This window comes from Maylandia zebra, unplaced genomic scaffold, assembly GCF_041146795.1.
Source record: "Maylandia zebra isolate NMK-2024a unplaced genomic scaffold, Mzebra_GT3a scaffold25, whole genome shotgun sequence".
NCBI lineage: Eukaryota > Metazoa > Chordata > Actinopteri > Cichliformes > Cichlidae > Maylandia > Maylandia zebra.
Genome location: NW_027490055.1, coordinates 26,270 through 34,491, shown reverse-complemented (window position 1 = coordinate 34,491; position 8,222 = coordinate 26,270). Strand labels below are relative to the sequence as shown.

The window sequence follows — 8,222 nt, the reverse complement described above, 5'->3', positions numbered from 1 at the left end:
TAAAACATAAATAATAATACCTAAAAAACCTAAAAGCACAACCTATTCCCCCTCTCACAATGTTAAAATTTGCATAAATAAGCTAAAAATAACATTCACCCAGGGAATTATAATAAAAACTGAGGCCATTCCACTGACCGCCAGGCTATCCAAAGTGGATTTAAAAGACCAGCTCAATGAAGCTGACAAATACTAAAAACCCACAGGATGAGATTTATATTAAAATTCTCCTCATCCTGGGTGGTCCTAAGGTCAGCTAATTTTTCCTCCTTAAAATTATCCAGCCCGCTCCAAAGTGCATCCATTTTAACTAATCTGTGCCTCCACATGATTATGTGATATGATTTTTTTCATTGGCAGCAGTGTTACTTTAAACTACGCCGCCTCAAATCAAGCCTCACTTTTTACTGATATATTAAAATGAATGGGGATCTGTGCAGTCACATGAAGTATTTACTCCTATGTGGACCGCATTGGCCCAATTTGGGACATTTCTCATCATCTCCCCAATGTACTGCCTGTTTCGGCTGTAGCTATATATCCTGTCATGTGGAGTGGATGTCCCTGTCGAGCCAGGCCAGATAAAAAGAAAAAAGTTAAAAGAGACCAATAAGACCAATAAAAATCACTTCAATAAAGCGATCTATTTAAAACACAATCCACTTAATCCCACCCTCGTTATTTTCCTTCCCTCCCTCCTCCCCAAACCATAAAAATTAAAACAACACCTGACCATATTCAAACTATGTGTTATATGTTAACAGCCCACTTGGTTTAAATTTCTATTAGAACGTCAAAACATATGTCCCTGTCTCCCCCAGGCCTCACCTCCCCTCCCAGACCAGCCTTTGAGCCTTCTCCTAAAACCCTCATCATTCTGGATTCCAAGATTAAAAAGTCTTACCGGGGAACTCACCTGCCTTTACATCTGCGGTTAGGCTTTCCACTGGATCTTGTTAGAATAGTCTTTATTTGCTGTTCCAGGGCCTGTGAGCAGGGTGGTGTACTTTTTAAGTGTCTCTGAACCAAGTCTCTTCTTACTGTTGCTCCTTCACACAGTCTCGTTTTTGTGGAGGTCGTAGTTGACTATGGTTCATACACACGCTGCAAACTCTTTATGCCATTCAGAATATATTACAGGTAAAAAAAACATTGGAGTTCCCCTCTTAAAATCCAGAAAATTAAAAGGGTTAAAAGAATAAAAATCTCTCCTCCTCTCCCCCAGAGGTTAATCTTAAAAACCGGGAGGGCTAATTCTGCTTCATCCCACTAAAAAAACCTTTAAGAAATATGAGTAGGGAGGGCTAGATTTGCTTATTCCCAACTCTATATTAAAACTCTCAGTCGGGAGGGCTAACTTGCTTATTCCCGCTGATTTGCGTTTAAAAAGGTTTAAATAAAAGTGGGAAGCGTAAGTTCCTCACTCCCTGGTTCAATTATCCAATTTAGCCTTCAATGGGAGAACAAAGTGCGTTTCACTCCCACTAAAAACTAAGGCTAAAAAAGGCTATTAAGATCTCAATCACCTTGTTCTGGGGGAGGTAAAAATCCTTGCTCATGCCGGTCTGAGAGGCATCCCTTACGTTTCGCGATACTCTCGCTTCTTCAGAGGGAACAGCGCAAGTGAGGCCAGGAGAGACAAAACAGTAGTTTAAATGATTCTCTGAGGGACGCCCACCTGTGTGGGCCCTCCTCAGGATAGGTCGCACCGGGTCACATGATCGTGTTCCTCCCATGGTGCATTCACAATCACTTTCTTAATCATGTACGTTCCATTATCCACAGGCTATAAAATACATTTCAAAACACATAAGAAAAAGGACAGATGTAAATTCTAAAAAATAAAATAAAAGCTGTTTAAAACAATATATCCTCAATTAAAACCTTTATTAGGATCAAGTTAAAAGAAGGAGGAGGAGGGAAGGAATTCCACCCTCTTCTGAGGACCTGCCTGGCAGCCAGTGAAAAGCTTACATGATTGTTCATGACATTTAAGCATAGCCCATCTTAAAATTAAGGTTAGGGCTCCCACCCTCACGGGTTATGTTTAGGGCAACTGATCCTGGGTCAGGGTTCATATCTCGGCCCTCTCATGGTTAAGGTCAGGGCCTTATGTCCAGGTCAGGTTATCAAAATCTGATTTCCACACGTCAAGGGTTTACATTGTAGCTCATATCATTTCAATCATGTCCTTATATAGGATAGCCTGTATCCATCAAAGTCCAAGGTCCACAAAGCACTTTCTCAATTTAAGTTCATTCCACACTTTATTTCAGATCAACGTCCGGAGGGGTCCAGCGTAACAAACCACTGGCACAGGCTGGTTAGGTATTAGGAGATTGTGTCTTTGTTGTCTCCACTTGGAGCTAGGTTGCACGGTCCTAGCGGTTGACTGGACCCTCAATCTCCTTGTGATCTTATAGTGTTATATAAGTGCTTGTCCTCTCCAATATATAATCCCTGTTTGATTATGTTTATCCAGGGAAATGGCTAAAAGTGCTCAGGTCTTGATAAAAAATAGGCTTAATTAAAAACTAACATGTGAACAGACCCTCCCACACCTCCATAGGGGAAATCTCACCCATTTATATAAAAAATTAATTTAATTTTTGGAATTAGTAAATATAATAATTACATGCAGCTGTTGAGAAAACCAGCAAACACAATCAATTATTTTTCAAAACTTTTATTTACATATCCTGTTAGTACATTTTTTGGAGGCTAAGGAAGATCTGCTGACATATCAGTATATTTCTTGATCCCCTTGTTTGGGTTGGATCTATTATAAAACATAAATAATTACTAAAACATAAATAATAATACCTAAAAAACCTAAAAGCACAACCTATTCCCCCTCTCACAATGTTAAAATTTGCATAAATAAGCTAAAAATAACATTCACCCAGGGAATTATAATAAAAACTGAGGCCATTCCACTGACCGCCAGGCTATCCAAAGTGGATTTAAAAGACCAGCTCAATGAAGCTGACAAATACTAAAAACCCACAGGATGAGATTTATATTAAAATTCTCCTCATCCTGGGTGGTCCTAAGGTCAGCTAATTTTTCCTCCTTAAAATTATCCAGCCCGCTCCAAAGTGCATCCATTTTAACTAATCTGTGCCTCCACATGATTATGTGATATGATTTTTTTCATTGGCAGCAGTGTTACTTTAAACTACGCCGCCTCAAATCAAGCCTCACTTTTTACTGATATATTAAAATGAATGGGGATCTGTGCAGTCACATGAAGTATTTACTCCTATGTGGACCGCATTGGCCCAATTTGGGACATTTCTCATCATCTCCCCAATGTACTGCCTGTTTCGGCTGTAGCTATATATCCTGTCATGTGGAGTGGATGTCCCTGTCGAGCCAGGCCAGATAAAAAGAAAAAAGTTAAAAGAGACCAATAAGACCAATAAAAATCACTTCAATAAAGCGATCTATTTAAAACACAATCCACTTAATCCCACCCTCGTTATTTTCCTTCCCTCCCTCCTCCCCAAACCATAAAAATTAAAACAACACCTGACCATATTCAAACTATGTGTTATATGTTAACAGCCCACTTGGTTTAAATTTCTATTAGAACGTCAAAACATATGTCCCTGTCTCCCCCAGGCCTCACCTCCCCTCCCAGACCAGCCTTTGAGCCTTCTCCTAAAACCCTCATCATTCTGGATTCCAAGATTAAAAAGTCTTACCGGGGAACTCACCTGCCTTTACATCTGCGGTTAGGCTTTCCACTGGATCTTGTTAGAATAGTCTTTATTTGCTGTTCCAGGGCCTGTGAGCAGGGTGGTGTACTTTTTAAGTGTCTCTGAACCAAGTCTCTTCTTACTGTTGCTCCTTCACACAGTCTCGTTTTTGTGGAGGTCGTAGTTGACTATGGTTCATACACACGCTGCAAACTCTTTATGCCATTCAGAATATATTACAGGTAAAAAAAACATTGGAGTTCCCCTCTTAAAATCCAGAAAATTAAAAGGGTTAAAAGAATAAAAATCTCTCCTCCTCTCCCCCAGAGGTTAATCTTAAAAACCGGGAGGGCTAATTCTGCTTCATCCCACTAAAAAAACCTTTAAGAAATATGAGTAGGGAGGGCTAGATTTGCTTATTCCCAACTCTATATTAAAACTCTCAGTCGGGAGGGCTAACTTGCTTATTCCCGCTGATTTGCGTTTAAAAAGGTTTAAATAAAAGTGGGAAGCGTAAGTTCCTCACTCCCTGGTTCAATTATCCAATTTAGCCTTCAATGGGAGAACAAAGTGCGTTTCACTCCCACTAAAAACTAAGGCTAAAAAAGGCTATTAAGATCTCAATCACCTTGTTCTGGGGGAGGTAAAAATCCTTGCTCATGCCGGTCTGAGAGGCATCCCTTACGTTTCGCGATACTCTCGCTTCTTCAGAGGGAACAGCGCAAGTGAGGCCAGGAGAGACAAAACAGTAGTTTAAATGATTCTCTGAGGGACGCCCACCTGTGTGGGCCCTCCTCAGGATAGGTCGCACCGGGTCACATGATCGTGTTCCTCCCATGGTGCATTCACAATCACTTTCTTAATCATGTACGTTCCATTATCCACAGGCTATAAAATACATTTCAAAACACATAAGAAAAAGGACAGATGTAAATTCTAAAAAATAAAATAAAAGCTGTTTAAAACAATATATCCTCAATTAAAACCTTTATTAGGATCAAGTTAAAAGAAGGAGGAGGAGGGAAGGAATTCCACCCTCTTCTGAGGACCTGCCTGGCAGCCAGTGAAAAGCTTACATGATTGTTCATGACATTTAAGCATAGCCCATCTTAAAATTAAGGTTAGGGCTCCCACCCTCACGGGTTATGTTTAGGGCAACTGATCCTGGGTCAGGGTTCATATCTCGGCCCTCTCATGGTTAAGGTCAGGGCCTTATGTCCAGGTCAGGTTATCAAAATCTGATTTCCACACGTCAAGGGTTTACATTGTAGCTCATATCATTTCAATCATGTCCTTATATAGGATAGCCTGTATCCATCAAAGTCCAAGGTCCACAAAGCACTTTCTCAATTTAAGTTCATTCCACACTTTATTTCAGATCAACGTCCGGAGGGGTCCAGCGTAACAAACCACTGGCACAGGCTGGTTAGGTATTAGGAGATTGTGTCTTTGTTGTCTCCACTTGGAGCTAGGTTGCACGGTCCTAGCGGTTGACTGGACCCTCAATCTCCTTGTGATCTTATAGTGTTATATAAGTGCTTGTCCTCTCCAATATATAATCCCTGTTTGATTATGTTTATCCAGGGAAATGGCTAAAAGTGCTCAGGTCTTGATAAAAAATAGGCTTAATTAAAAACTAACATGTGAACAGACCCTCCCACACCTCCATAGGGGAAATCTCACCCATTTATATAAAAAATTAATTTAATTTTTGGAATTAGTAAATATAATAATTACATGCAGCTGTTGAGAAAACCAGCAAACACAATCAATTATTTTTCAAAACTTTTATTTACATATCCTGTTAGTACATTTTTTGGAGGCTAAGGAAGATCTGCTGACATATCAGTATATTTCTTGATCCCCTTGTTTGGGTTGGATCTATTATAAAACATAAATAATTACTAAAACATAAATAATAATACCTAAAAAACCTAAAAGCACAACCTATTCCCCCTCTCACAATGTTAAAATTTGCATAAATAAGCTAAAAATAACATTCACCCAGGGAATTATAATAAAAACTGAGGCCATTCCACTGACCGCCAGGCTATCCAAAGTGGATTTAAAAGACCAGCTCAATGAAGCTGACAAATACTAAAAACCCACAGGATGAGATTTATATTAAAATTCTCCTCATCCTGGGTGGTCCTAAGGTCAGCTAATTTTTCCTCCTTAAAATTATCCAGCCCGCTCCAAAGTGCATCCATTTTAACTAATCTGTGCCTCCACATGATTATGTGATATGATTTTTTTCATTGGCAGCAGTGTTACTTTAAACTACGCCGCCTCAAATCAAGCCTCACTTTTTACTGATATATTAAAATGAATGGGGATCTGTGCAGTCACATGAAGTATTTACTCCTATGTGGACCGCATTGGCCCAATTTGGGACATTTCTCATCATCTCCCCAATGTACTGCCTGTTTCGGCTGTAGCTATATATCCTGTCATGTGGAGTGGATGTCCCTGTCGAGCCAGGCCAGATAAAAAGAAAAAAGTTAAAAGAGACCAATAAGACCAATAAAAATCACTTCAATAAAGCGATCTATTTAAAACACAATCCACTTAATCCCACCCTCGTTATTTTCCTTCCCTCCCTCCTCCCCAAACCATAAAAATTAAAACAACACCTGACCATATTCAAACTATGTGTTATATGTTAACAGCCCACTTGGTTTAAATTTCTATTAGAACGTCAAAACATATGTCCCTGTCTCCCCCAGGCCTCACCTCCCCTCCCAGACCAGCCTTTGAGCCTTCTCCTAAAACCCTCATCATTCTGGATTCCAAGATTAAAAAGTCTTACCGGGGAACTCACCTGCCTTTACATCTGCGGTTAGGCTTTCCACTGGATCTTGTTAGAATAGTCTTTATTTGCTGTTCCAGGGCCTGTGAGCAGGGTGGTGTACTTTTTAAGTGTCTCTGAACCAAGTCTCTTCTTACTGTTGCTCCTTCACACAGTCTCGTTTTTGTGGAGGTCGTAGTTGACTATGGTTCATACACACGCTGCAAACTCTTTATGCCATTCAGAATATATTACAGGTAAAAAAAACATTGGAGTTCCCCTCTTAAAATCCAGAAAATTAAAAGGGTTAAAAGAATAAAAATCTCTCCTCCTCTCCCCCAGAGGTTAATCTTAAAAACCGGGAGGGCTAATTCTGCTTCATCCCACTAAAAAAACCTTTAAGAAATATGAGTAGGGAGGGCTAGATTTGCTTATTCCCAACTCTATATTAAAACTCTCAGTCGGGAGGGCTAACTTGCTTATTCCCGCTGATTTGCGTTTAAAAAGGTTTAAATAAAAGTGGGAAGCGTAAGTTCCTCACTCCCTGGTTCAATTATCCAATTTAGCCTTCAATGGGAGAACAAAGTGCGTTTCACTCCCACTAAAAACTAAGGCTAAAAAAGGCTATTAAGATCTCAATCACCTTGTTCTGGGGGAGGTAAAAATCCTTGCTCATGCCGGTCTGAGAGGCATCCCTTACGTTTCGCGATACTCTCGCTTCTTCAGAGGGAACAGCGCAAGTGAGGCCAGGAGAGACAAAACAGTAGTTTAAATGATTCTCTGAGGGACGCCCACCTGTGTGGGCCCTCCTCAGGATAGGTCGCACCGGGTCACATGATCGTGTTCCTCCCATGGTGCATTCACAATCACTTTCTTAATCATGTACGTTCCATTATCCACAGGCTATAAAATACATTTCAAAACACATAAGAAAAAGGACAGATGTAAATTCTAAAAAATAAAATAAAAGCTGTTTAAAACAATATATCCTCAATTAAAACCTTTATTAGGATCAAGTTAAAAGAAGGAGGAGGAGGGAAGGAATTCCACCCTCTTCTGAGGACCTGCCTGGCAGCCAGTGAAAAGCTTACATGATTGTTCATGACATTTAAGCATAGCCCATCTTAAAATTAAGGTTAGGGCTCCCACCCTCACGGGTTATGTTTAGGGCAACTGATCCTGGGTCAGGGTTCATATCTCGGCCCTCTCATGGTTAAGGTCAGGGCCTTATGTCCAGGTCAGGTTATCAAAATCTGATTTCCACACGTCAAGGGTTTACATTGTAGCTCATATCATTTCAATCATGTCCTTATATAGGATAGCCTGTATCCATCAAAGTCCAAGGTCCACAAAGCACTTTCTCAATTTAAGTTCATTCCACACTTTATTTCAGATCAACGTCCGGAGGGGTCCAGCGTAACAAACCACTGGCACAGGCTGGTTAGGTATTAGGAGATTGTGTCTTTGTTGTCTCCACTTGGAGCTAGGTTGCACGGTCCTAGCGGTTGACTGGGGTTAGGGGTTAGGGTTAGGGGGTTAGGGGGGTTAGGGGGGTTTGGGGAAAGAAAGGGGTCCCAGGCAGAAGTCTGGGTCCCCTGATGCACGCTCACTCGACTGGGGTAGGCACTGATGCCCCCGGATCAAAGGGTTAGGGGGTTAGGGTTAGGGGGTTAGGGTTAGGGGGTTAGGGGTTAGGGTTAGGGTGTGGAAAAGGGGGTTAGGGTTAGGGGTTA

At 40.8% G+C, this 8,222-nt stretch overlaps 1 long non-coding RNA gene across 1 annotated transcript; it reads right to left on the bottom strand.

Annotated features, from left to right (window-relative positions):
* Positions 1–304: 304 nt before the first annotated feature.
* Positions 305–7,996, bottom strand: LOC111500723 (uncharacterized). Its single transcript, XR_013096525.1, has 2 exons — positions 917–7,996; positions 305–564 (listed from the first exon to the last, which is right to left on the bottom strand). It is a non-coding gene; the product is annotated as an uncharacterized LOC111500723 (long non-coding RNA).
* Positions 7,997–8,222: the final 226 nt, after the last annotated feature.